This window comes from Meleagris gallopavo, chromosome 2 (genome assembly GCF_905368555.1).
Source record: "Meleagris gallopavo chromosome 2, MGAL_WU_HG_1.1, whole genome shotgun sequence".
In the NCBI taxonomy this organism is placed as follows: domain Eukaryota; kingdom Metazoa; phylum Chordata; class Aves; order Galliformes; family Phasianidae; genus Meleagris; species Meleagris gallopavo.
In genome coordinates this window covers 92,045,723-92,070,215 of record NC_139405.1, presented here as the reverse complement: position 1 = coordinate 92,070,215, position 24,493 = coordinate 92,045,723, and the positions used below count along the sequence as shown (strand labels likewise).

The following is a 24,493-nucleotide window of genomic DNA, read 5'->3' as shown; positions in this document are numbered from 1 at the left end:
TCTGAGGTGTGGCGGCCATAGCGGTGAGGCCAGTCTCTTGTCAGTGGTACGTGGAGACAGGACGAGGGGAAACGGACACAAGCTGCAGCACAGGAAGTTTCACACGAATGTGCGTAAGAACTTCTTCACGGTGAGGGTGACGGAGCACTGGAACAGGCTGCCCAGGGGGGTTGTGGAGTCTCCTTCTCTGGAGATATTCAAGTCTCGCCTGAACGCCTACCTGTGCGACCTGGTGTAGGGAACCTGCTTTGGCAGGGGGGTTGGTCTCGATGATCTCTAGAGGTCCCTTCCAACCCCTACAATTCTGTGATTCTGTGAAATTGGTACATGATGTTCATATTCCCTAGAAGTAGAGTTCTTAACTGCACGGATGTGACTCATGTCCTCTTTTTCATCTGAAAATTTTGTCTGAATGAAGTTTGAGGATTATGGGAATTTGTGAGAAGGATTTGTGTTATATAAGCCACTAACTTTAGCCATTACAATGAATGCTATTAATGCATCATGTACGTTGGAACTGCTCTTTTAGCTGTGTTGCAGATACGGTTCATTGATAATCCATGTTTTGGATTGTCTACAAACTGCAAATGTATGCTTCTGCTTAGACATCAATCTTTGTATCATTTATGTAGTGGGCTCCATGTATTCAAGATCTGTGTCCAGCTCATTCTATTTGTACTGTGGAACATGTGTGCACATATTCCTGTCCAGGAAATGCCAGTTAAAAGCTGCCTAGACTACAGTTTACGTTACTTGATGCAGGAGGAAGTGAATTAGCAACCCTTGTGGTCTTAGAAGCTTTGGTAGTTGAGTTACAGCTGTTACAGATATTTTGGAAGTGGTTCAAGGAACAAAGAATATATTTAATTTAACAAAACTAATCTGTTGGATATTTTTCTTCCTTTTCAAGCAACGAGAGAAAGATATTTCAGGGAACAATGGTTGGTGAGAACAGTGAGGGGAAGAATTTATAAGTGTTCATTTAGAAAAAGTGTTTTTCTAGGCTTACATGAAGAATTTCTTTCAGTGTCAGTCTAGGGTGCTGCAGGAGAGAGCTCTGACTATTAGAGTAAGATGCAAGATGCAATTTTAAGCAATTACCTATTGTGCAAGAATATTTTGCTACTTTGAGCATCATGGGTATTTTCAATTAGTTATTTGGACATATATTAATATATAATATTTATCTGACTATGAATTGCAGGAATTTTCCTTCATAATTCTTTGTTTTATTAGTTGCTTTATGGTCTAAAGTCATAATTGCTGTGTTTTAGTTTCCTGAAAAACTGTTCATTATTGAAGTTATTATTTCATTCCTACATACTTTTGTAAGTGATATTTTTGTGAGTTTTGGAATATAGCTATATGTTTTTAGAAATGGCATTCAATATACGCAGTTTTAAGTGTTTGGTACAGGTACAGTGCTCAAAAGTAAAAGCACATTATGAACTCCAATTACAATGCCAGGTGTTCATCTTCCCTAAACAGTTCCTCCAATTCTCTGCTGAAAATACACGCTCCAGATCCTCTTCCCTTACTCTGTGTTCCTCTGGAACATTTCCTTCCTGCTCTCTTTGCTCTCTACATCAGAAACAACGTGATTCTCCAGCTTCAGTATATCAAGCTAATCTTTTATGCATTCAATTATGAGCAATTCACATTTTTCAGTTGTGAAAATTCATGTGAAATATTGCTATGACATGAGATTCAGCTTAGTGTTCTCTGGTAGGAATGCTGAAGTTATATTATACTCATAGTGATAGGTAATGCTGCCTTGGACTAAGGAATTCCCAGTCATGCCTGGTGGTGGCTTGGATGCACCTCTGAAGATGATTGATATTGAGTGATGAGCAAAAGGAGGAGATGATCAAGGGAGAGTGAGAATTTAGGAAGTGAAGAAACAACACCAGAGCCACCTACAGTGCTTAGGAAGTATTGGAGAACTCCTACTATGTGGTAATTTTATTGTGATCATTGTATTACTTACAGCCATGGGACTTTGCTCAGAGGATATCCAATTAGGAACACTGAAAGAGGAGAGATTAGTTTGGGAAAACCTTGGCAGTAGCAGGAAAATATTAATTACAGGCTGAAAATTACCTCAGTACCTCAAGTTTAATCATAAAACCACAAAGCCTTGGGCCAGCTCTTTATTTTTCATCTCCTTTGTGACACTTGGATGTCTGTTTGCATACTTAAAGTTTTAATCACCCTGTACGTTATTGGTAGGAGGCTGCATGCCTTTTCCTTGCTGTAGTCAGGAAGGGTCTGTTTTTCTCATAACATAATTTTCCACTTGTCCTGAGAACAACTTAATGCTCCAGTGGTTACCATGGGGACCAGAAAGACTTTCAGCATATTCTTTCACAGAATTTCTGCAGGCTGCTCTATGAGCCTGCACAATTCCAGGAGCATGACACCATGTTATATTTATTTATTTAAGATGTTATCTTTTAAGGGAAGCCTTATTCTGATTTCTGAACAAGTTAACAAGAATTAACAAGTGTTATTAATCATCTAGTTCCTTTTCTTTTTTTTTTTTATCCAATTTTTTTAATGGAACCTCAAAAAAAAAAAAAAAATCATATATTTTTAAAATCTCTTTATCCAAAAGGAAAGATTATCCTTAAGTTAACAGACACAGTTACTTTTGTGTTGCTCTCTTAGATCTATTGGACATACAGATATAAAGATTCCAGAAAGTAAACACAAGGGCCATTTTGTTTGTTTTCTGGGAGTAACAGAGCAAGAATCTTTCCTTGTTACTAGTCATTAGATCAAAGCTACAATGCGGTACTGTTGTATTTATGTCCAAACCTAAATTTTGCTGAGTAAATTGCTTCAAGCTCAATATTCAGAGATTAAATTATGTACTTAAAGTCTGATTAAACACTCATGAAAAAGAAGACTTGGCCCATAGTTCATGTTTATTTCTGCCCTGGTTCTCTGGATTTATTTTTTTCCCAAAAGTGCCCTGATGGATTATGGTCCTGTTTATTTTTCAGTCCCCCTATTCATTTACATGTCAAGTGATTGGGGATACTTCAGTGCTGGGGCTAAGATGCAACTGTCCTCTGCTTGGCCTTCAAATTTTCTGGGATCTAAAATCCATCAGCAGGTCAGAGATTCTTACTCTATCTTTAAAACAGTGCCCTCTTTAAGCGGAAACTAGTTGTAAAATTGTTCTGTAGATGAACTAGTAAAACTTCTGCTCCTAGCATAGGGATGAGTATTGTAATAAATGTTATTCTTATTTTTTGGAAGTGAAATTGAAAAATCTCCAGAAAAGTTCCAAAATTTTTCCCTTACTTTGACTTTCACATTCTTATGTGTGAATGACTAGGTCTCAAACTAGACATTTGCTGAAGCTGACTTTCGCTGGGTATTCTATGTAAAGCTGACCCTGTGTTATTTTCTGCTGTGAAGGCACTTCAATGTCATTTGTCAGACAGTCAGGCTCAGAGACAAATCATGGGTCAGGACATTGCAGTGGACCCGGCAGACATCTATTTACAGAAAACTTTCCTGTGAAAGGAGAACCTTCTTAGAAACAAAAGGCATGTGGCTGTCTACTGTGCACATTCAGGCTTCCCCATGCAATCTAACAAATGTTTTCTCTGTGCTGCAGAGCTGTGCCATACCCATAGCCTTTCCTGTTTTTCTTCTCGATTACGACATATTTTGCCTCTGGATTGAAATATACAGCAGGCATTTGTGTGGAGAGCTTCACATCTTCAGTATTTGCTGGACACTCAGCAGGAACCAAGTTGTGTGCTTAATCTGATAAACCCTCAGAGTCCTGACTCTGAGAGCTGTTTGCACTACGAGGTTACGTGAGAATTCATGCATACTTGGATGTGATGGGGCTTCTAAAAATATCGCACACCAATGTACATGCACACTGACAGCAGAAATGCCAGACATTCCTGACTGCTCAAGGCTTTTCTTTGAATGTGTATGAGTATGAAAAAGAAACCAGTTCGAGGAATGCAGCCACCACCCAGAAGGTAGTATTCTAAGAATTCTTTTAGTAGAATTTCTTTGCTAATTGCTAATTGCTCATAGATTCTTTGTTCCAAATAACATGCAGCTGTAGCCTGAAATAATATAGATCTTCTCCTGCCCTTGGCTATCCAGTCAACTTGACTAGTGGTGAAAAAAAAAAAGGAGCATTGGAGGGAGAGCTGCCAATCAAGGAAAATTTGCTACTGAAACAAAAGTGAATCTGCCTCCCTATCAGACTTTCCACAGACAAAAGCGTATTTTGTTTTCCTTCAGTACCCACAGTGGCATGGTCTTCATTAAAAAGTCAACGAGCCAAAGTTACAGCTGTACAGGACTACCAGCCAACTTTTTGCAGCCAAGTTGTCTAAAGCAGTCCGTGAGAGTATAGATGTCTCACAGTATTATGAGGTGAGGAATACACGATGAACAGCTACTTCTGTGTCTGTGGGTGAAGTGGGAAATGAAGAGACAACAGAGAGGTTGTCACAAAATGCAAGTAATACAAATAATCCTGGAAATTTGCTGTCAGTTATATAAGCTACACATCTGATAGCGCCTGAGAGACCCAATAGATTGAAATGAGGTTGTCACATCAAACTCATCCATGGGCAAGAAAGATGGGGAAATATTTAAATTCTCAGCTTCAGCATCAGTCATGTTTATTGCTTCCAGTAAAGGTCCCAAAGCTGGAGGAATCTGCTTCCTATTTAAGATGCAACCATATTGTCAAAAAACAACAATTCTCTGGAGAGTTCATGAGATTTCTGCCAAAACTCACATAACTGCAAAAAAAGATGTTGGCATGATTCTGTCACCAATCCGAACTATAGTTTCTTCTGGTAATCTTAAACCTCTTAGCTTCAGCCAAAATCCTTGCCCCTCAGCCCATCTTTCTAGCAAATATATCTGTTATTTCACTGTTGCTGGAATTAACTATATGTGAATCCAATACTGTGGATAAGCAATTGCATTTATTTATTTTTTTTAATTATTTTATCTTTAGAATTTAGAAGTGCTGTATGGAGTAATCTATTTTTAAATACTAATATCCTTAAAATCAGTGAGCTGTGTGTTAAATTGAGAGCATGTACTTTTTATGTTTCTTGAAATTTTCCAGACACGCGGGCCACAAAAGCTCTAGTGGGCCTTACTGACACTGTCCAGCCTCTCCATGGGTTTCTCCTGATCCCTGTACCTGGGGCCAGGACGCTGTCTTTAGCTCAGCCTGGGACCTTGCCCAAACTGTTTTACAACTATGTCTGTTTGCAACCATTTCTCTGTCACTATCTCCTTTTCCTCCTTGGCAGAATACCCTCGGTAGATCCTAAAACTGCATCTGGTGCTACTGATGGACCTTGCAACCAGTCCACAGCTCAGCCTTTTTGCTCAGCCCCTGTGGGGCTGGACTCTGGTGGTGAGGGTGATCTTCAACTCAGACAACCCTAGACAGCAGCTGGCCTCTGGCATTAGGTTTTTATCAGCAGACTTATTTGTTTATTTTTACAAAGAAGCACATTTTATGTATAGCACCTTGGAAATTTTAGCTGGTAGTTAAATTCTGATTCTACCTTTAAAGAAACAGAGAGATATTCAGGCTCTGTTTCTGACTCGCTCAGCTCTTAAATGTGGTGTAAACAACCTTCATACATATGGAAATAAGTACCCACTATAGGGAAAACACATTAGTAGGTTGGACATCCCTTAGTATGTGGCAGTAACTCTACATTTTCAGAGAGCCTTCTGCCAAATATTTTGATCTTGAAGGTGAGCTAAGCAGTTCATAGAATCACAGAATGGCTTGGATGGAAGGGACCTCAAAGATCATCTGGTTCCCATCACCCTTGCTGCAGGAAGGGGTATGTTGTAGATGAACTGTTTGATATAACCTGTTCCTGATGCTCTCAGAAGAGAGAACAAATCATAATGACCAAAAGTCTTTAATAGGAATCAGCACTGGAAATACATTTGTTCAATTCTCTGTTGTTCATTACTTTTAGAAACAGAAAAAGTTATGAAATGCCCATTAGCATCAATTCCTACTCATTGGTTGTAAGAGACCAATGAAACTGCTGCACTGTCAGCCTGCTTTGAAGTATACTGAGGTATTATTGGTATAAACTACTTTATTGGTAATAACATATTAGAAAACTAATATGAATTATTTTTTATCTGCTGATGTGATGTTAATATCCCTATTCTAAGTCAAAATTTAATCTTTAGGGCAAAATATAACTACAGAATCATAAAATCACTCAGGTTGGAAAAGACCTTAAAGATGATTGAGTCCAACCACAACCTAACCATACTACCCTAACTCTGACACCCCCCCACTAAATCATATCCCTGAGCACCACATCCAAACAGTTTTTAAACACATCCAGGGATGGTGACTCAATCTCCTCCCTGAGGAGCTTATTCCAGTGCTCAACAACCCTTTCTGTAAGGAAGTTTTTCCTAATATCCAGTGTAAACTTACCCTGGTGCAACTTGAGGCCATTTCTTCATCCTGTCACCTGTCACCAGTGAAAAGAGACCAACCCCTCAGTGCTCTCACTGTAAGCACCTTTCAGATATTGGAAGAGAGCAATAAGATCTCCCCTCAACATCCTTTTCCCCAGACTAAAAAGCCCCAGTTCCTTCAGTCTCTCCTCGTAGGGCATATTCTCCAAGCCCTTCACAAGCCTTTTTGCCCTTCTTTGGACCTGCTCCAGCACTTCAATCTTCTCAGAGAATTTCTGTAAAAAAGTCTTATGCTTGTCTATACAATCCCCCATGCAGTTTAGAATTGTATGCAAACAAAATGCAAGAGATAGGGCTAGAACAGTATCACATCAGAAGCTTTTCAAATTGATTCCTGCTTGTGCTAACCTGACCTGTTGCTAAACTAAACTGATGGCTAAAACAAGATTCATCATTATCTGGGTGTCGGTTCCAGTATTATTCAGTGAATAGTGGGCATAACAAAGAATTTATTGTCTCCTTTTCTATGGCTAAGTTTTATATATTTTATTACAGTTTGTTTTCTCTCCTCAGCTCTACATAGATTAACCAATACTAATTCCTTAACTTTTTTTTTTTTTTTTAATGGGCCATATTTTTAAAACCTTCAGTCATTCTGGTTGCTTGTCTGGACTAATTCACATTCTTCTTGATCTGCAGTGCCCAAAAATGGACACAGTGCTCCAGCTGAGATCATACCACTGACAAGTAAAATGAAAGAGTTACTTCACATGTTTTGCAGATAAAACTATTGTTTATCTATCCTGGTACAGTATGTTCTGTTTTGTTTTGTTTTTCTTTTTCAGCAGCAGCATAGCACCAAATAATTTTCTACTTGTGACTCAGTGTGGTTTGCAGGCCCTTTTTTGTATCACTAGAGATAATAATTAATCATCCTGTAGGCATACAGCTCTGTATCTCCTATATGCAAAATTTGACATTCATTCTGGCTTAACTGCATTGTATTCTTCCCTAGACAATTTCTATGAAATTCCTCAATGATTCTATTGTAGGACTATTTTTAGAAGCACTCTTGTTAGCAGATAGTGGCCAAAGGCATTGTCAGTGATGCCTCATTACCACAGGTAATGTTTGCAGTGTCACTTCTGTCAGTCTGCATTGGCCCAGACACTGATAGCACCAAAGACACCTCATCCCAAGATGCTTGATAACAGATACCTATCAGCATGTTAAGTGTCTAAAATTCCACTGCATGCAATGAAAATTTGCTTCAGTGTGATTTCTGATTGTTCGAGGATTATTTGTTAAAACAACCCATCAGCACAGTGGTTCCAGGGAGTCATCTGAGATGCCTTAGGCTGACTCAGACTGCATAGCAGTCAGAGGGGAGTCATGACAGAGGGGAGGGACAGGACCTCGGGGCAGTCTGTGCCTTTTTGGATGGACGCAGGATGCCAAACAAGAGATCCTAGGACCTTTCAAATAGCATTAGATCCTTCCTATAAACTGAATCAAGTACCACTAAATTAATGGTGGGTGTTTGAAGTACTATCCAGGCTAAAGACTGCACACGCTATATGCACTTCTCTGAAAAGAGACAATAGGACACTGGAACTAGGAGGGAAAAGGTGGAGATTTCACAAAGATCCTAGGACATCTTGTTTTAAGCGATGGCCTTCCTCCTTGTTACAAAGAAAAACAAAAATCTGTGATGAACGGTAACTTGATTTACCTTTCAAGTAACATTTAAAAGTGTAAGATTATTACACATATTTACTGAGGGAAAAACAATTTCACCTTAGCTCAGTTGGGCTGCTTGCCAAAGTTTAAACAGTGACTGGGAATTTTTCTTCAAATGCAATGATCCTTTATCATCTGTGATTAAGAAGATCTTCACTTGGTAGATATCTCCAGAAATGCTCACAATTCTTAAGGAATCATATATTTTAACAACTTCTGAACTGATTTTACTAATATTTTGTGATTTTTTTTTTTTTTCCCCAGAGAAGCATTTTGACATACAGTTGAAGGAAAAAATAGAATGTCCATTCATCACACAAGAGTAGTATTGTTGAACTAAAAGAATTTATTCCTTGAGGTTATATTTCATTTCAAATGAGAAAAGCGCTTGAAATCCATTTGTAGATCATTAATTTCCCTTTAAAAACTCCTACAGTATTTCAGTTTTGGGGATGATTGTTCTCATCTTCATACTTTGAGTATTACGATTGTAGCATCATAGAATATCCAAAGATATTCTAGGTATTGAATAAAAAGGCAGCTGGAAGTGATCAACAGTGATCATTGAGTCCAGCTCATGGCTTCATACATGATGTACAAAAAAATCAAATCCTACATGTGAGAGTGTTGTCCAAACACTCTTTGAACCTTGGCAGGTTGGGGCCATAGCCACTGCCCTGCCACCTAAGATAGAAAGTTGTTTGGAGCATATAAGTTATAAGAGGCTAAGAGTGTAGGGCTTGTTAATTCCAGTAAAGGGTAGGAAAAGGTAGATATCTAATTGTGTTTTTCAAGTACATAACGGGGAAAGGTTTAAACTCCTTTTAGATACAGTCAGTGGAAGAAGGCAGCTGGATTTGAGTATAGAATTTTCATTGTGGCAGTCGTTACGCACCATAGGAATTGCCCAAAGGCTATGGGATCTTCATTCTTGTGTCTGTCAAAATTCAAGTCTTAAGCAAATTGATCTGGCTAGGAAGCTCAGGCTGCTCTGAGAAGGGTGTTAGACATGGTGTCCTCCAGAAATACACTCCAACTAAAATTCTTTGATTATAAATATCGTGCATGTTCTCAAACCAAAGAAATGTTAATTTTCCATTTCTTTAATATTTATTTCCCATGACCTAATTAAGACACAGAGGGACAGAAGAAAAACAAGAAGGTAGAAGACATCAGTAACTGAAGCTATTTACATTTTTAATGGAGGAAAATACAAAAGTCCCTGTAAACAACTGAAATGCACTTAATTCAAAAACTTTTAATTAAAATAAATGTTCTTTTTGAGTCAAGGCCGCTTATAAAACTTACAGTGTATTTAATTTTTATATAACACTTTATTATTGTCAACAATGAATTGATAAACTTGACAGAGATGGAGAAGGAGCAGCAGTTCACTTGCAGAACTGGGAACAAAATATGTTCCCCCCAGAATAGTGTTCAAAGCTTTGGACAGTTTTTCCTGTTTCCTGTCAGAAGACCTCTTGTTTTAACTGCTCTCAGTTTTAATGGATATTCAAAATTGGTGAACATTGTCCATATTCATTCTCAAAAAAAAAAACATGGTCAGCTTGCTCTGTCATATTAGAAAGTTCGCCTCTGAAGTAACTAATTTATTTGTCTTACATGCTTTACATCATCTGAGTTCCTATATTCCAGTAAATTTCTGAACAAAGAAAAGAAAAGATACAAATTGAGTCCATTTTTTTTTCTCCCAAGATCCCAGCATAAAATAGAAATGTGAAGAAACAGACACTATAGGAAAAGGTTCTTCTGTTCCAGCTGTACTATTATGAGAGTTGAGCCCTTGAACGTTCTGTCTCCTGTTGAGCTACTCCTTTTCCTGTCTTGTTTTCTGCAGCCTGACAGCTAATTTGCTGGCTCCCTATTCATTTCTCCCTTCCTTCAGATTTTTTTCACAGCCTGTTTTGTAGCTCTGTTATCCTTTCTGCTTGCATTTTTGGATCAGGGTGATGTAGATTCTCTTGGCAGTTCATTGTCATTAATCATGTGCATGAGTCGAGTCTGCTTTGCTGTGAGATCTCTGTGAGAACATACAGTAGAATTTCAGTTTTCCTGGAATTTTTTACTATTTGAGCTTCAGTGGATTCTCAGTAAGTTTTGAATGATCACACATGATTAAGTCCATACCCAAAGGGGATTTGTTACTTTCCTTCACATTTATTTATATTTTAAGTTAAAATTTCCATTCTTTTTTTTTCTGTTTCTCATTCAAGTAAAAGGCTGAATTTTCTCTCACTTCAAAAACTTGATTTTTTATGCATATTAAATTTAGCTGAGTGTTTTGTATTGGATTGTAAGAGGAGATTACAACACTCAGATTCTGTTGCAATCAGAATCACATAGGTTGTATGAATGAACACAGTCTGTTCAACAGAAAAAAAAAATATTTACAGAACTGAGGAAATAGTGAGTTCTGAGGAAAGTAGTAAAAATGTTTTTAAATATTTGATGTATAACTCACATCACTCTGATTGTCAAAAAGAGAATCCACAAATCAGCTGCTATTTGATTTGTAAAGTTTGCATGATTTTTTTGATTTTTTTTTTCTTCTGTTGACTGAATGCATTTCTCATAATCATTTTTCTGACTTGGATGAATACATAAACTTGTTTCTCACCTATTTTTTTTTTTCTTTTCATTTTATTCATTTGTATGAACACTAATGATGAAAGACAGTAACTTATATAGGCAAGTGGTTAAGAGGCTGCTGTGGATCATACTGCTTATTAGAGGTTCACTCTCCTTCAGCAGTTAGGTGCTGGTTTGTGCCTCAGAACCTGAGGACTTATATATCAAAGAAAACTTCCCTGAATATTTCCTGTCCTCTGGTTACTTTCATTATTCATACAAAGGTCCAATAATTTTTGGAAAACAGCTAAGTGATTTGGCTTCAGCAGCATGTCTGAACCTTGTCAAAATGTAGCCTTTAAAAATATGGGAATATCTCACATGACAGAGTAAATTCAAGTTAACAAATTTCATGGCGGACAAAAGAAAAAGCAGTGTCTATTGTAGAGAGAAATTCTACTAAAATTGTGGACTAGTAAGAAAGGAAGATCTGGATATCTCTGTTTAGCTCAAGGTAAGTCAACAGCAGTGGAGCAAATGTGCTGACAGGGTTGTTAAACAGAAGTATTAATATCAGTCCCCAAAGGAAATAGCTTGTTTTTATCTCCATATCCAACTCCCACATATGGCAATAACAGCTGCAAATGGAGATCCAAAGTAAAAGAGGATTGCATGCGTGTTAAGATCACAGCTCCCTTAGAAGAAACACTGGAAAAGAAAGGACAGTGAGTAATATAAATCTTTTTCCCTCTAGCAATGTTGATCATATAATCTTAGAACCAGTTTAGGAGCATGGGCTCAACTAATCAAAAATATCAGAAGTCTGGAGGAGAACAGAAATAAAACAGCTGGTAAAATACAAGGTTTTGCTGAAGTTTATTTCATATATGGAATTGTGATAATTTTGGATGACATCCATTCCACCTTAGACATCTATAGCAGTAAATTAAGCAATGCTAGAATCATTCCAGAAAAGAAGTTTGGATGAAGCTGCAATGCTTTGCAGAGGCGAGACCATTTGTTATTAACGACATGGACTGCTTTGTGCCTGGTTGCCTCAGTGCCAAAGGCAGCTCCTTGACAGTTTTATCCTAGTAGCACAGTTATAGTCCTACTGACCCTCTTCCTTCACAAATTAGAATTTGAGATCCGAAAACTCTTCTAAATTTAAGGTAGGAATTTTATCCCTTTTAACCTCAAGATGTCCTAAAATTCCAGGCATCAACATTAATTTGGCACATCTTAATTTACCTTGGAAGTTCACATAGCATTTTTCAAGTATTTTTTATTCACGTGCAGAGGGCCTGTTCTGCAGAGATGTTTTCTGTTTCAACAGACATCAATATGTAATAATAAATTACAAAATGTAATGATAAACTTTTTTTTAATGTATGATGCCCTTGTTGTTCTACTTTTCTGGTATGGGAAAGTCTCTCCAAACACTAAGCAAGGAACTCAGGCAGTTTTCAGCCTCAGTTATAGACAGACAGACTTCAGCTTCAAATATACAACTTCAGCTACAAATATACTTGAAGTGTTACTCAGGTATAGGCTATGCCACTTTTCCTGAATCCCTCACTTTATATATATGCTACCATCATTAAATAGGAACCGTCATCAGAAAACAATAACAGTTAACACTATTCTAAGCTTGAAAGACAATACAGGGTTTCAAGGTTTTTCCATGCTCTCCTTTGGGAATTTGATAGATTTGTTTTTCATTATCTGACAAAATCGTGGAAATAACAATTATTAAAAAAAGACAGAAAGATTGAAATGACTGAAAAAACTCAAGACCCAGCCTGAACTAAATTTAGTTTTTACTAAGGAAAGGAATATGCTAAGTCTAATAAAACCGTCTTCAGGAAATATATATATTCAGTATCCTTATATGAAAGGTGGACAGAAAACTGTACTAAGCTAATAGGATAATTAAAACCAAATCACAACTTCAAAATAGTCAAATAAGGTGGTTTTGCTATAGGAACAGCTAAAACTCTTGGTCAAAAATGTGAGAGGACCTGGAAATTGGCTCAGGATCTGAAACGTTAATTCTTAATTTGTCTTTATTTGACCTGAAACAAAAGATTGCATTCATTAAGAATTTCTCTGCCTGAGACTATCCTTCAGCATTAAGGACACACGACATAGGAGAGAATCCTTATCATTTTAGCCACCAAATCACTTTGGGTGATCATTCCTCAAGACCAGTCCCTGTCCTGCATTCATGGTTCATACCTGGAAGTTGTTTGATAGAGAAATTCTTGGCCTGGGTTAAACAATGCCAGGGAATGTTCTCGTAATTCAACATGTTCAGCATCTAGTGCCCAGGAATGTTCTCTGGCACTGCTATATCTGTTAACATGGATACAGCCCAAAACTTTTTGCTTTAGACACTCAGAATGACACCTGAGACCAAACTTGCAATGGATGAACAGTGTATTCAGAGGTGAAAAATAACACAAATGAAAGGAGAAGATGATGGATGAAGGGAAATAAGAAAGCACTTGAAAATGTATTCTTTCTGGATAAATCACACACACACACACACAAAATAGATGCTGATTGATTTTCTTTCATTTAAAAATTATCTAACAAAGAATACATTTAGAACTATCACTCTGCTGGCATTATGCCTGTCCATTCTGAGACATTACTATTGTACTTTCTGAATTCAAATAATATTGATCATCTTTTCTTAATTTTCTGCATCATTTAATAGATCTTTTCAATGGAATGATAGACCAGTACAGCTTTAATTCTTCTGTGCATAAACATTTTTTCCTTTTTTTTTTTTTTAAGCCAGATTTACTTCTTTCTTATGGAATTATGGTGTTTTTTTTTTTTTTTAATTTTGTGTGTGTGTGTGTGTGTAGAGCAAAAAGTTCATCATTTATTCCCATTTATCATACGATTTCCCCACTTTAATTATCTCTGCCAGCTCATAATTATTTCAAGCTTTGGGAAATGTCTCCTTTCAAAGCACTTACTACCTACTTTGCTAACGTGGACTTAATTGTGCTTAACATAGCAAGAGTAATAAAAGTAATTACTTGCACTTACACTATCAGTATTTTTATAAATATGACCATTTCCTCTTTACCCCTCAAAATGAGATTTCACTTTATTAAAATATAATCACTGAAATGAGAGATCTGTTGTGTAACGTATCAAAATTCCAAGGATAGATAAGTGCTGACAGCATCACATTTTTGCACGTAATTCTTCTTGGGTTTCCTTATATAATGAATTTCTTCTTGTTAGTCATTAGGCAAACATTTACAGAACTGCTCATCTTATTTTATAGAGTAAATTTTCAAAACAGAAGTAATACTCAAACTTGTTTTTTATCTTCTAAGGCACTGATCCTTAAACTTTTAAGCTCATTTCTGGTGAAAAGAGTTACATTTATAAACTGTGTTTCCTATCTATGTTATATAGCACTAATTTTAACATTCTAATCATTGATTTGGCTGATTTCATTGAATGACTGACTTCATTTCATACCCAAGACATGTCTTCTGGCTGCAGGTAAGCAAGAAAAGAGCCTAGACCAAAGTTGATGTTCCACTGATATTTACCATGAGATTGAGTTTAGTAAGAAAATTTCTCCTATTTCCAGTTTACATATTTTGGAAAGCTGAATATATGTGCTTACTTGTTTGGTTGACTTCATAACAATTGTATTGCCACATAATATATATATTATGTGTGTATATACATATAATTATTTTCATGCTTCTCTATATTTGATCCATGAGCATTGCTGTTAAGTGCTACTGATATGGAAATATTTACACTTGTTTTTGTTGTTGTTGTTGTTTTTTCCCCCCTACTTCTGCTATTTATAGCCAAAAAATATTTGAAAATAGAGATGAAGAAAGGTTTTTCTGCACCCATAAGTTGTGGCTGATTATACAGAAAGAAATTTGAATAAAATCTAATGCACAATCTGATATTCACTTTTTTGACAACTCAGTGCAACAAGTAATAGGAAGATGAGTATGAGTCTATCACCAGAAATATCACCTAAGTTCAGATAACATGGATGTTTTCTTACCGAGGGCAGGAATCACTGGCTATATAAAATTTGAAATAATTGAGAGGGAAGAAAGTAAAATGCTACATGGGGAATTTGCCAAATGAAGGTAAGAAGAAGAACATTCTGACAGCTCCATCAAAGCTGGAACAGAATAGGAAACCACATCCTGTCTGTTAGGTGAGGAAACAATTTTTTCTCCTGTGCAGAAAAAATATATATTTTTCCTGTTTTTTTGTTTTGTTTTGTTTTGTGTGTTTTTTTATGTTTGTTTGTTTGTTTGTTTGTTTGTTTGTTTTCTCTGTGGAGGATTCAGAATCCTTGAGATTTTTTTCCATTTTAATTGCATTATTATCTTGTCTAAAAATGGGACTGCCCATATTTTTGGTTGCATTTTATTTTCTTTTACAGAGCAAGCGAACTAGCATAATTACTGCATTTTTCAATGTAAATATCACACCCTGCCCTATAAATGCCAAGATGCTGAAAGAATGAAAAATTGCAGATTTTTTTCTGATTGATTCTAGTTTGCAATAAGAAAATATCATAAGTGATTCAATTTGGAAGTGCTCCACAAACAAGAACAGGAGTGATGCTGGACAAAAAAATATTTATCATGGAAATTTATTTAGATATTTAGAAAAATCAAAAATATCCAGAAGAAAATGTATAACAGTAGTGAGCTATAATCATAACCAGAAGAGGGATCATTCAGCTAATAGATCTGTACTTTATATATATATATATATATATATATATATAAAAACTGTGTCCTGAAAAGTCTCAGACTGCAATCTGAAATTCACTCCATCATGGCTGTTGGGTTGCTAGCTAGCTCCCATTTATACAGTAATTCTTAGCAAATGTTTTTTAGAACAAAGTCTCAACATAATCAGTCTCAAAAAAAGCTTAGACTTCAAAGCACAACTTTTCTTTCCGCCTCAAATATATTCCAACTGTACGTTCCTTTTTTTTTTTTTTTCCTTGACTAAACAATGGGAAATACCTTTCTCATTCTGAGATTTATTGCTCCTTCCAAATATCTGACAGTTAACCTTGGAAATAATTTTATTGAAGAAGGATGTAAGAAAAATTTATGAAAGTTATGGAACTCTGGTAATCTGGTAGCTAAAGGTTTCCAGTGAAGCCATGCTTAGCCTCAGACTGGAAGAGTGGTAGTCCCTGTGACCACTCTAAACCAAAGATGAAACTGAATATTGCGGGACGTTTACCAGCATGTCAGCCCAAGATACTCATACACGAGGGTTTGGCTTTTCGTGTGAATGCTTTATACTAGTTTTGTTGTAAAAATGTTTTATATCCTTTCTATGCATTGAATATTTATATTCAATATTATGGTATATTACATATGATATATATGATATATTGCTAACAGGTCAGGCAGATTTCCATATCTATTATTTTCCCATTTACTACGGTGCTGTCATACTGCTATCCAGTTTTGGATATCTTTATATTCATAAGCATTTGTGGCCTAGGAAACATTTGTGCTATATATAATCTCAGATGAGGGATCACTGAATCATAGAATAGCTTGGTTTGTAAGGGACCTTTAAGATCATCTAGATACAACCCCCCTGCTATATGCAGGAACACCTCCCTCTAGACCAGGTTGCTCAAAGCCCCATCCAGCCTGGCAAAAAGAAAATGCCTATGCAACTTACAAGGAGTCAACCAAATAGGTAAAGTGAAAATAGTTGTGTGCATAGTAGCAACATAGATAGGAATAATACTTGGAGAATCACCAGGTAAAGCTCCATAAATCCATCTGAGACATAGCATAACCTCCACTGAGTGACAGATGTTTTGCTTGTGCAAACAGATGCATCTAGGATTGCCTCTGCTTGTATTAAGGCTTTTTTGTCTCTGTGATGCAACTCTTCTAGTGGGAGGAAAATGAACAGAGAAAGCCATTTCTGAGTTGTTAGACATAAGAACTGTAGAAAAGAAGCGACATTGCAAAAGAGTTCTTTATGTCAATATTTTCACAGAAGAAAGTCTGTACCAGCTGGAGATCTGGACCTAATATTTTAAATATGATTTGGGCTTTAAAACACATTTTCTCTATGCAGATCCAATGGTGCATGACATTAAGAAAATCTGACTAATCAGTGAAAGATGAGGGACTACATTAATTATAAGAATCAATTCCTATGATAGAAATTTAATCTTGGCAGTGAAACACGTTTGGTTTGGGAATAAAGAAGAAATTAACCTGATGGTAGGCCAATACTAATGGGCCAGTATTGACTACTAACCTCAGAATTTTTGCATAGACATATTTCTGGTATATTAGTAGTAAATCAGCATGTGAATATAGTATATAGTTAATTAGAAACAAACAAGCAAAAAATAAACAACTCCACCATGACATCATTTAAAATATTTAGTTCATTTTTTTCATATATTGAAGAAATACTATTTAAAATAGATATCCCGTTTTTTTTAAAGAAGAGTCAAAACATAGAGAATAATTTATATTAAAAAAAAACTGTACTAAGTCAAATTAATAATTTGTGAAAATGAACAACTAACTGATAACATGATAGCATAAAGAGAGCTGGGGGACGAAGATATCTGCATATTTCAAGATAATTGACCATCTCTTCTTTTTCTTTCTGCCTGTTTGATTTCAGGTTTAAAACTTCTGGCTGAATCATTGCTATAGAGACTTTAATAGTAACACATTCTGTAGCCACAGAGGACATATTATAGTTTATGTTATGATTCAATGATTTACAATAACACAATTAAGATAATGTTATGTACAACATGTTGTTGTAAATGATGTTCTAAGCAGAAACACGTCACTCCTGCTTGGAGATGTCAGAAGAGTAACTCAGTGTGAAGCAACACTTCTTTTGACATTACACAATATTTTTATGATGGATAAAGTACTAAAATATTCTGAATTCACATTGGAAATAACATCACTGTAATTATACATAGTTGCAATGAGTAGAAATCCTTTACACTTACTGTAATCCTAGTCTGGAATTTCTTTTCTTTTTACATCTAATAGCTAAAATAGTGTTTGCACCTAATGAAAAGTCCTTACATTTCTGCTAGTCTATAGAGTAAGATTTTTGTGCAGACTTCTTGGCAAGAAATCTCTTTTTTCTATAAAGAATTGCCATGGATAATACCTTTCAAATCTACTCCAAGTATATGCTGCCAGAATGGCTTGACTCCAAATGTTTTGCAAGTTGATGATTTCAAATGTTGCCAGAATTAATTCTGAAGTCTCTCTTAGTAGTATAGATCCAATGTAGACAAGCCTGTCAAAAATTTTAGCACATGTCCTCCTGCATGGCTTACTTTCTTAGAAGATGATGCATTGCTAAATCTTCAGTCAGCATAAATTAATCTAATACAACCAGGAGGATTTCTGCCAGCTCTGATCTAGTGTCTAGTCAGTCCTTGGCCTGTCCAATAAAACAACAGATAAGTTTGCCAAGTTGGACCAACTACCTTTATATATATGCTTATGTTTAGATATAGTCCAAAAAGCATGGGGTTATATTCTGGTCCAAAATGTACTGTTTGGTGTCCCAGGTAAAGAATCTTCCCTGCTATTAAATGAATTCACTTAACTGTTCCCCTCACTTAACTGTTCCCCTCCCTTATAAATATACTTGTTTTTTTTTTCACCCAATTTATGCAAACCAAAATAGCATTCTCTGTCACTATTTGTTCTGGATCTTGACCCAGCTTCTGTAGAAGTCAAAGGCTAACTCCCACTGAGACTGAAGATTAGTGATCAAAAGCAAAAACACCAGGAGTACTCATTCTTCACAGGGACAGGCAGAAGATTATCACACAGCAACAGTAGTCACTATGTAGAAGGGAATTTTTTCTGGGAAGGATGCAACCAGGATGTTTATCAGAGTTTTGTCATGTTATGTTCTGGAGTTATCATGCTTTTCCACTGCTACAGGCCTTTTATTAACTGACTTCTTGCCAAGGAGGACTTTTATTTTCCATATTAACTTGAAACTTTCCCTGGAAAAATTTTTTACTCCAAACCATGTCTGAATATTTGTTCGTTTTTTTCCAGTCAGTACCTGTTCAATTTTTTTGGAGTTACTAATTTATTTAAAAAAACCACCACCACCACCAAAAAAAAAAAAAAAAAAAAAAAAAAAAAAAAACAGGAAATGGTAATGAATTTGGATCTGACCTACCAAAGTTTTTTTCCACCACTTTGACAGTATTCTCCAGGAGAATTAATACATCAGCACTGAACTTATAATTTGAAACAAAGATTGGGTTCTGACTAAGATACTTTTTCAGAAAATATCAGAATTTATGTCCTAAAAGCTAGGTAGCACACAACTCAGCTGCGGTAAAGTAGAATACTATTCTTCCATAATCTGAAAAGTTTTCCTGTTGGATAGAGCCTTGGTTGGAAGTTGAAGGGAATTGCCACGAGATTATACAAAACACCATTTCAAAGACTGGTGACTGGGAGAAAGATGTCTTAAAAGGAAAAGAAATCATGTTTCCAATCCTCCAATTTAAATAGATGTTCTTAGCTCCTTATTCATCTTTTACCCTATGATTTACTTCTGTTCTGAGGTTGCTGTGGTCAGCATCACAATTCTTGGAAGTGGGCTAGAACAGACAAGATTGGATAGTGCCCTGAGTAGCCTGATCTGGTGGGTGGCAACCAGCCCATGGCAGGAGATTGGAACTAGGTGATCTTGAAGATCTCTTCTAATACAAGCCAATCTATGATTCTATGATAGCACGTCACACGCCATACAGGTGACTGTCTGTTGGGTGCCTTTTCTTGGTGCTGTGGCACATTGGATGCTATGCTTTTATCTTAAAGTACACAAGATCTTAAGATATAACAAAGAAACTACAGAGATAAACACGCATATATCAAAATTCCTCCAGTTAAAAAACTACATGATGATTATTTTAGCTGTCAACATTTGGATTTCTGTTTTTCTCATTCTTGTTAATATAATACTCCAGTTTTGTGGAACACATGATTGTTCTCAACATAGTCTTATAAACATACATTTTAGTCAGTGATGGGACCTCATATGTTTATATCCTAATGATTATTCCCTGTTCTTCATAGATATACAATTGTTACTATCTTCTCCAGTATTTTTTTTTAATTAATTAATTTATTTATTTCCATGGAAATGCTCATTAATAGAGAGATCTCCTCTAAGGAAAGATTTTGCCTCATTCTCTCTCAACTTTATCATAATAATTAATGGGCCTAAATTTATTTCAATGGATTCAGTTAGTTAAAAAGTATTGCATTATGATTTTTCTTTAAACTATTTAGTCTTTCTAAAGCCAGTAGAAGCAGAAACTGGTAACGGATGTACAACGAAGTTGCACTTCGATTTTACTGGTTTGAGATTAAACAACTTTATAATATATACTTTGATCTTGGTTCAACTTAATCTAAATTGTGATAATTAGTTGTTGGATGTAGCTCCATTGTAATTTGTCCTCCAGTAAGATATATATACAGACAAGCACATATGTACAAATGCCAGTTTCTTTATCACAGTTCATCATACTAAATGTAGAATATTTTCTATTTGCTCAGGAGAGAATCAACTTTTACGATCTCATGCAGTTTGGAGTAGAAAAGAGCCCAGTAGGTGATGCTTATGGGGAGAAGACTTGTACTGATTTTGAAGCATGATCTTGAGGTTATTTTGGAACAGTCCTTGACAATTCACTACTCAATGTTCCAACATGCATCTCCTCTAATTCTAGCTATAGATGAAGTGACTATCGAACTAATATCTTTGATCATCTTATTAACATCTCTTCATATGACTGAAGAAATTGTAATATTTTCATTAGTAGAAAAGAATGAGTCCTACTTTTACAGTTTTCATTTGCATTTTAATCCTTACAGCGATTTTGTTTGATTCAAAACATTATGACACAGCAATATTAATGAATGTCATCCTATATGAAAAAGTAGCAATCTGTTTGAGTTTTAAAATATTTCTTAAAAAATATTTTTTAAGTGTTTACAATCACTTTGCAGTCATTCTGGACCATAAGCTTAAGCATAAAGGTGACAAATCCATCATTTGTTATAGAAGTAATGCAAACAAAACAGGACGTGAAGCTGTTCAGATTGGTTTTGTTTTCTGAAACCAGTAGTTCTCATGAATGTGGGAGACATTCTGTGGTATCATTCGCATATGTTATGTCAGAAACAGTCTCATGATTTTGAGGGATAATCTTGTTTCACATGGTACAGAAATGGGGGAGGAATTTTTAAGTTCAGTCAGTAAAATGGCATTAACTACAGTGAATACACATATGCAAACAAACACAAAGTCCTGTGTGAACTGATCTCCAGCTTCCTGTGGGAATAACATCTCCAGTGGATTATATTTGAGCCCACTGAGAATCAGACGGGATGACAGCTGAGCTGGAAGCTATGCAAGAATACTGGCTGCCGTCTGGTTTCATATATGTTAGCGATACCTATACTTAGCCTGCTGTCTGGGCTAGAGACAGCAAAACTGGTATGAAAGATGGCAGTAAAATGAGACTGATGTGTGATTCTTCCAGGCAATTGTAACATTATTTTCGAGGCGCTTAATGAAATGTGTTTTCTATATATGACTTGTTTTATGGCTTGAGTACTTTTGCGTTCAGTTGTTAGCATTAGTTATTTTCATGCCTTGTTTGTGCATTTTTTGATAGGGAAATTCTGAAAAGTAAAAACTCTTTCTCTGCAGGAATTGCACGCACAAAGTATTATTGCAAAGTTAAGTACTGAGCAATGTAATATGAAGCTCGGGCCAGAGATCTGGCTGTCACTTGCTAGCATTTCTGTCTGTGAATATATGTTTAAAATAGTATTACTATGCTTCATCAGAAATTGCTTTGTATGTAGAAGTAGTATGTGGACAGACAAAACAAAAAGACTTTGAACAAAAGCACTAGGATGATGTGTAAATCAGATTCCCTTAGTTTCCTCAAAATTTTGTCACAACGTAATGCTATTACGATAAGTAAAAATGATTTACTGATGTGAAAGGATAGTGGTGGTAACTTAAATTTCAAGAAGCCAGAAGTTTCAAATAAGAGTAAGAAGGTTTCTATACACTGCTGAAGTTCTCCTGACCTTTCTCTGTTCCAGGCTGACCAGATCCAGCCCTCACAGTTTCTATTCATATATCCAGTGCTGATCATCTTCATTTGCTGGATTTTCTCCAATGTATTCTTTATCCTGAGGGACTCAGAGCTGGACCCAGCACTCCAGGTGGGTCTGTTGCTGAGTAGAGCTGAAGAGTCACCTTCCTCAAACTGCTGGCAATGCTCTGCCTTCTGCAGCCCAGGAGGCACCCGGCCTTTGCCACCAGGGCACCTCATTGTCACATGGTCAAATTGGTGCCATGCAGGACCCAGCTGGTTTCTAGCTGTTTGCCTCTTGCTTGTTTCCGTTTCATTTAGAAATCACACAAAACAAGTCTTGCTCTCAGTCTCCCTCAAAGATGTTGTTTTCACCAGAGTTCAGATAAGGAGCTCAAGACATAATTGCATTTTAATTAAGTTAGCAAAGATGGACATATAAAGTTGAGTATAGTAAATATCCCTCTCTTCAGCCTGAGGAGTGTTTGTAACTTTCTTGTCGTGGCCTTATAAAATAAGCAAGTTATGAGCAGCATGCTTTGTCTTAATAATTAGAAATTGTTCTTGAAAGGAATGTAAAGAGAAGAAACATGATAGAAGTGCTGCAGTGGAGCAACTTCTGTAAGGGCTATAATGTCCCTCCTTACTCTCTTTCTTCCTTCCTCTGAAATTACATGAGCTTTTGAATTATTACTGTTACTTCTAGCTTACCATAGTGAAATTAAATATGTAATTAAAAAATAAATAATGTAATAAATGCTTGCTTTCAAAGCTAATTCACACAAATTACCTTCTTTCAACTTAATTCTCACTCAAGCTAAATTGCAGGGCATACCTCTGCAGTCTTAACAATCTATCCTTGTTTGAATGTCGATATACTATTTCCAGACTGCCAGTTGGCCAACAACTCCTTCAGTTCTGATTTGTTTTTTTTTGTTTGTTTGTTTTTCTGCAATTACCACAGCACTTTAATTCAACTTACTTGAAGTGATCTCATGATTTCTATTCAATATTAAAGTTGTTTATCTCTGACAAATGAGTCCTGTATTTATCAGGAATCATCAGGAATGACTGCTAATGGATAGCTTGTTAATTGATGAATGATTTTATATAATTCAATCTCAATTCATCAGAGTGGACTAAACAGTATGAAATATAACAGCTGACAATTGTAAAATAATCATTTATGCTAAAATCTCCAGGATGTAAAAGAAAACAGAGCAGCTTGGCAGTATAAAATGTTGTGTGAGAAGTAGGAGGATTTCCTGCTAAAATTATTTTTGGCTTTTTCTGCTGTGCACATTGAATCAGTGGCACTTAATTCCATGTGTATTTTCCTTGAATAACCTGAGAATGAGAGGGCCATATGGAAAACTCTTCAAAAGTCTTGTTGATTTAGTTTAGGAATATGTTCTGTGAGTTACTTTATGTGCTATTCAAAATCAAGTTGTCTGTCATAATTATTTAATAGCATCTTATAATGTGTTTTTAATTCACTATCTCATTTTGACTGAGCCTCTGTTTTATATACAGCACAAGGACAGTATACAAACTCTATATTTATTGCACAATCTGGGGGTACCTCAATCCAAGTCCTTGTTTTCATTAAATACAAGGTTTTGGTCTTTGCCTGAACAAATGCAATCAGACCTGTATTTACCTTCAAAATACAACAATAAGAATAATTAAAAAAAACCTTCTGCAGACAGATCTCTGCTCAATGCAGAAACATAATCTGTCTTTAGTTGGAACAATAACTTGGATAAGACTCAAGAGCAGCCCCTTTTCTTACCGTGAAAGGAAGAAGCTTCAAGAGAAGCAGCACTGTAAAACTTCTGTATGACACATTTAAAAAAAATGATTAAGTATGTTATGTAAACACTGTGTCTTAGTGCTCTGCAGAGGAAGGAGCTCTCTGCTCCCATCTTCTGGTAAACAGAAGAAAATCTTCAGGTTTTGTCTCTGCAGTATATTTAATGAGGGTTACATCTGGACAGAGGCTCTCAGTTTCCTGAGAGGATAGATCATGCACGGTAAGGGATATCTGCACTAAAAAGCACTTCTGTGTACTGATAAATGGGCACCTGGATGCTGTTCCCAAAAAGCTGCATATAGCTTTAGAAATCGCTGGTAAGTAGCATTACAAGAGTCTAAAAAGAAAAAGGGCTTCTCCCTCAGTTACTGGACCTACTCAAGGGAATGAAATGCTAAAGGTTAGCACAGGTGATCTTTTGCCAAAATACCCCACAGGGTTGCATAGTCCCAGTGGAATCATGGAACAAGAACAAGAGGTAATCCCTGAAACATGGCAACTGGCCAACCTAGCCTCTTATGCCTATATGCTTGAAGATGAAATTTTCATTGACTCCAAAATGTTAACGAGATTGGACAGCTGAAAAATAATGCATAATTTCATAATATGGTAACTATTCTTTGGGTTACTGTACCAAACAGATAATTGATTTCAAAAATATCTATTAATGTCCATTAGTGTGTCACTGTTGT

At 36.1% G+C, this 24,493-nt stretch overlaps 1 long non-coding RNA gene across 2 annotated transcripts in view; it reads left to right on the top strand.

Moving 5' to 3' along the window:
• The first annotated feature begins 10,676 nt into the window (after positions 1-10,676).
• LOC146545082 (uncharacterized) overlaps positions 10,677-24,493 on the top strand; it is a 51,390-nt gene continuing 37,573 nt past the window's right edge. For both annotated transcript variants that reach the window (XR_014881594.1, XR_014881593.1), the window contains exons 1-3: positions 10,677-14,325; positions 14,864-15,013; positions 21,996-22,118. This is a non-coding gene — a long non-coding RNA (uncharacterized LOC146545082). The remainder of the gene's footprint in view (positions 14,326-14,863; positions 15,014-21,995; positions 22,119-24,493) is intronic.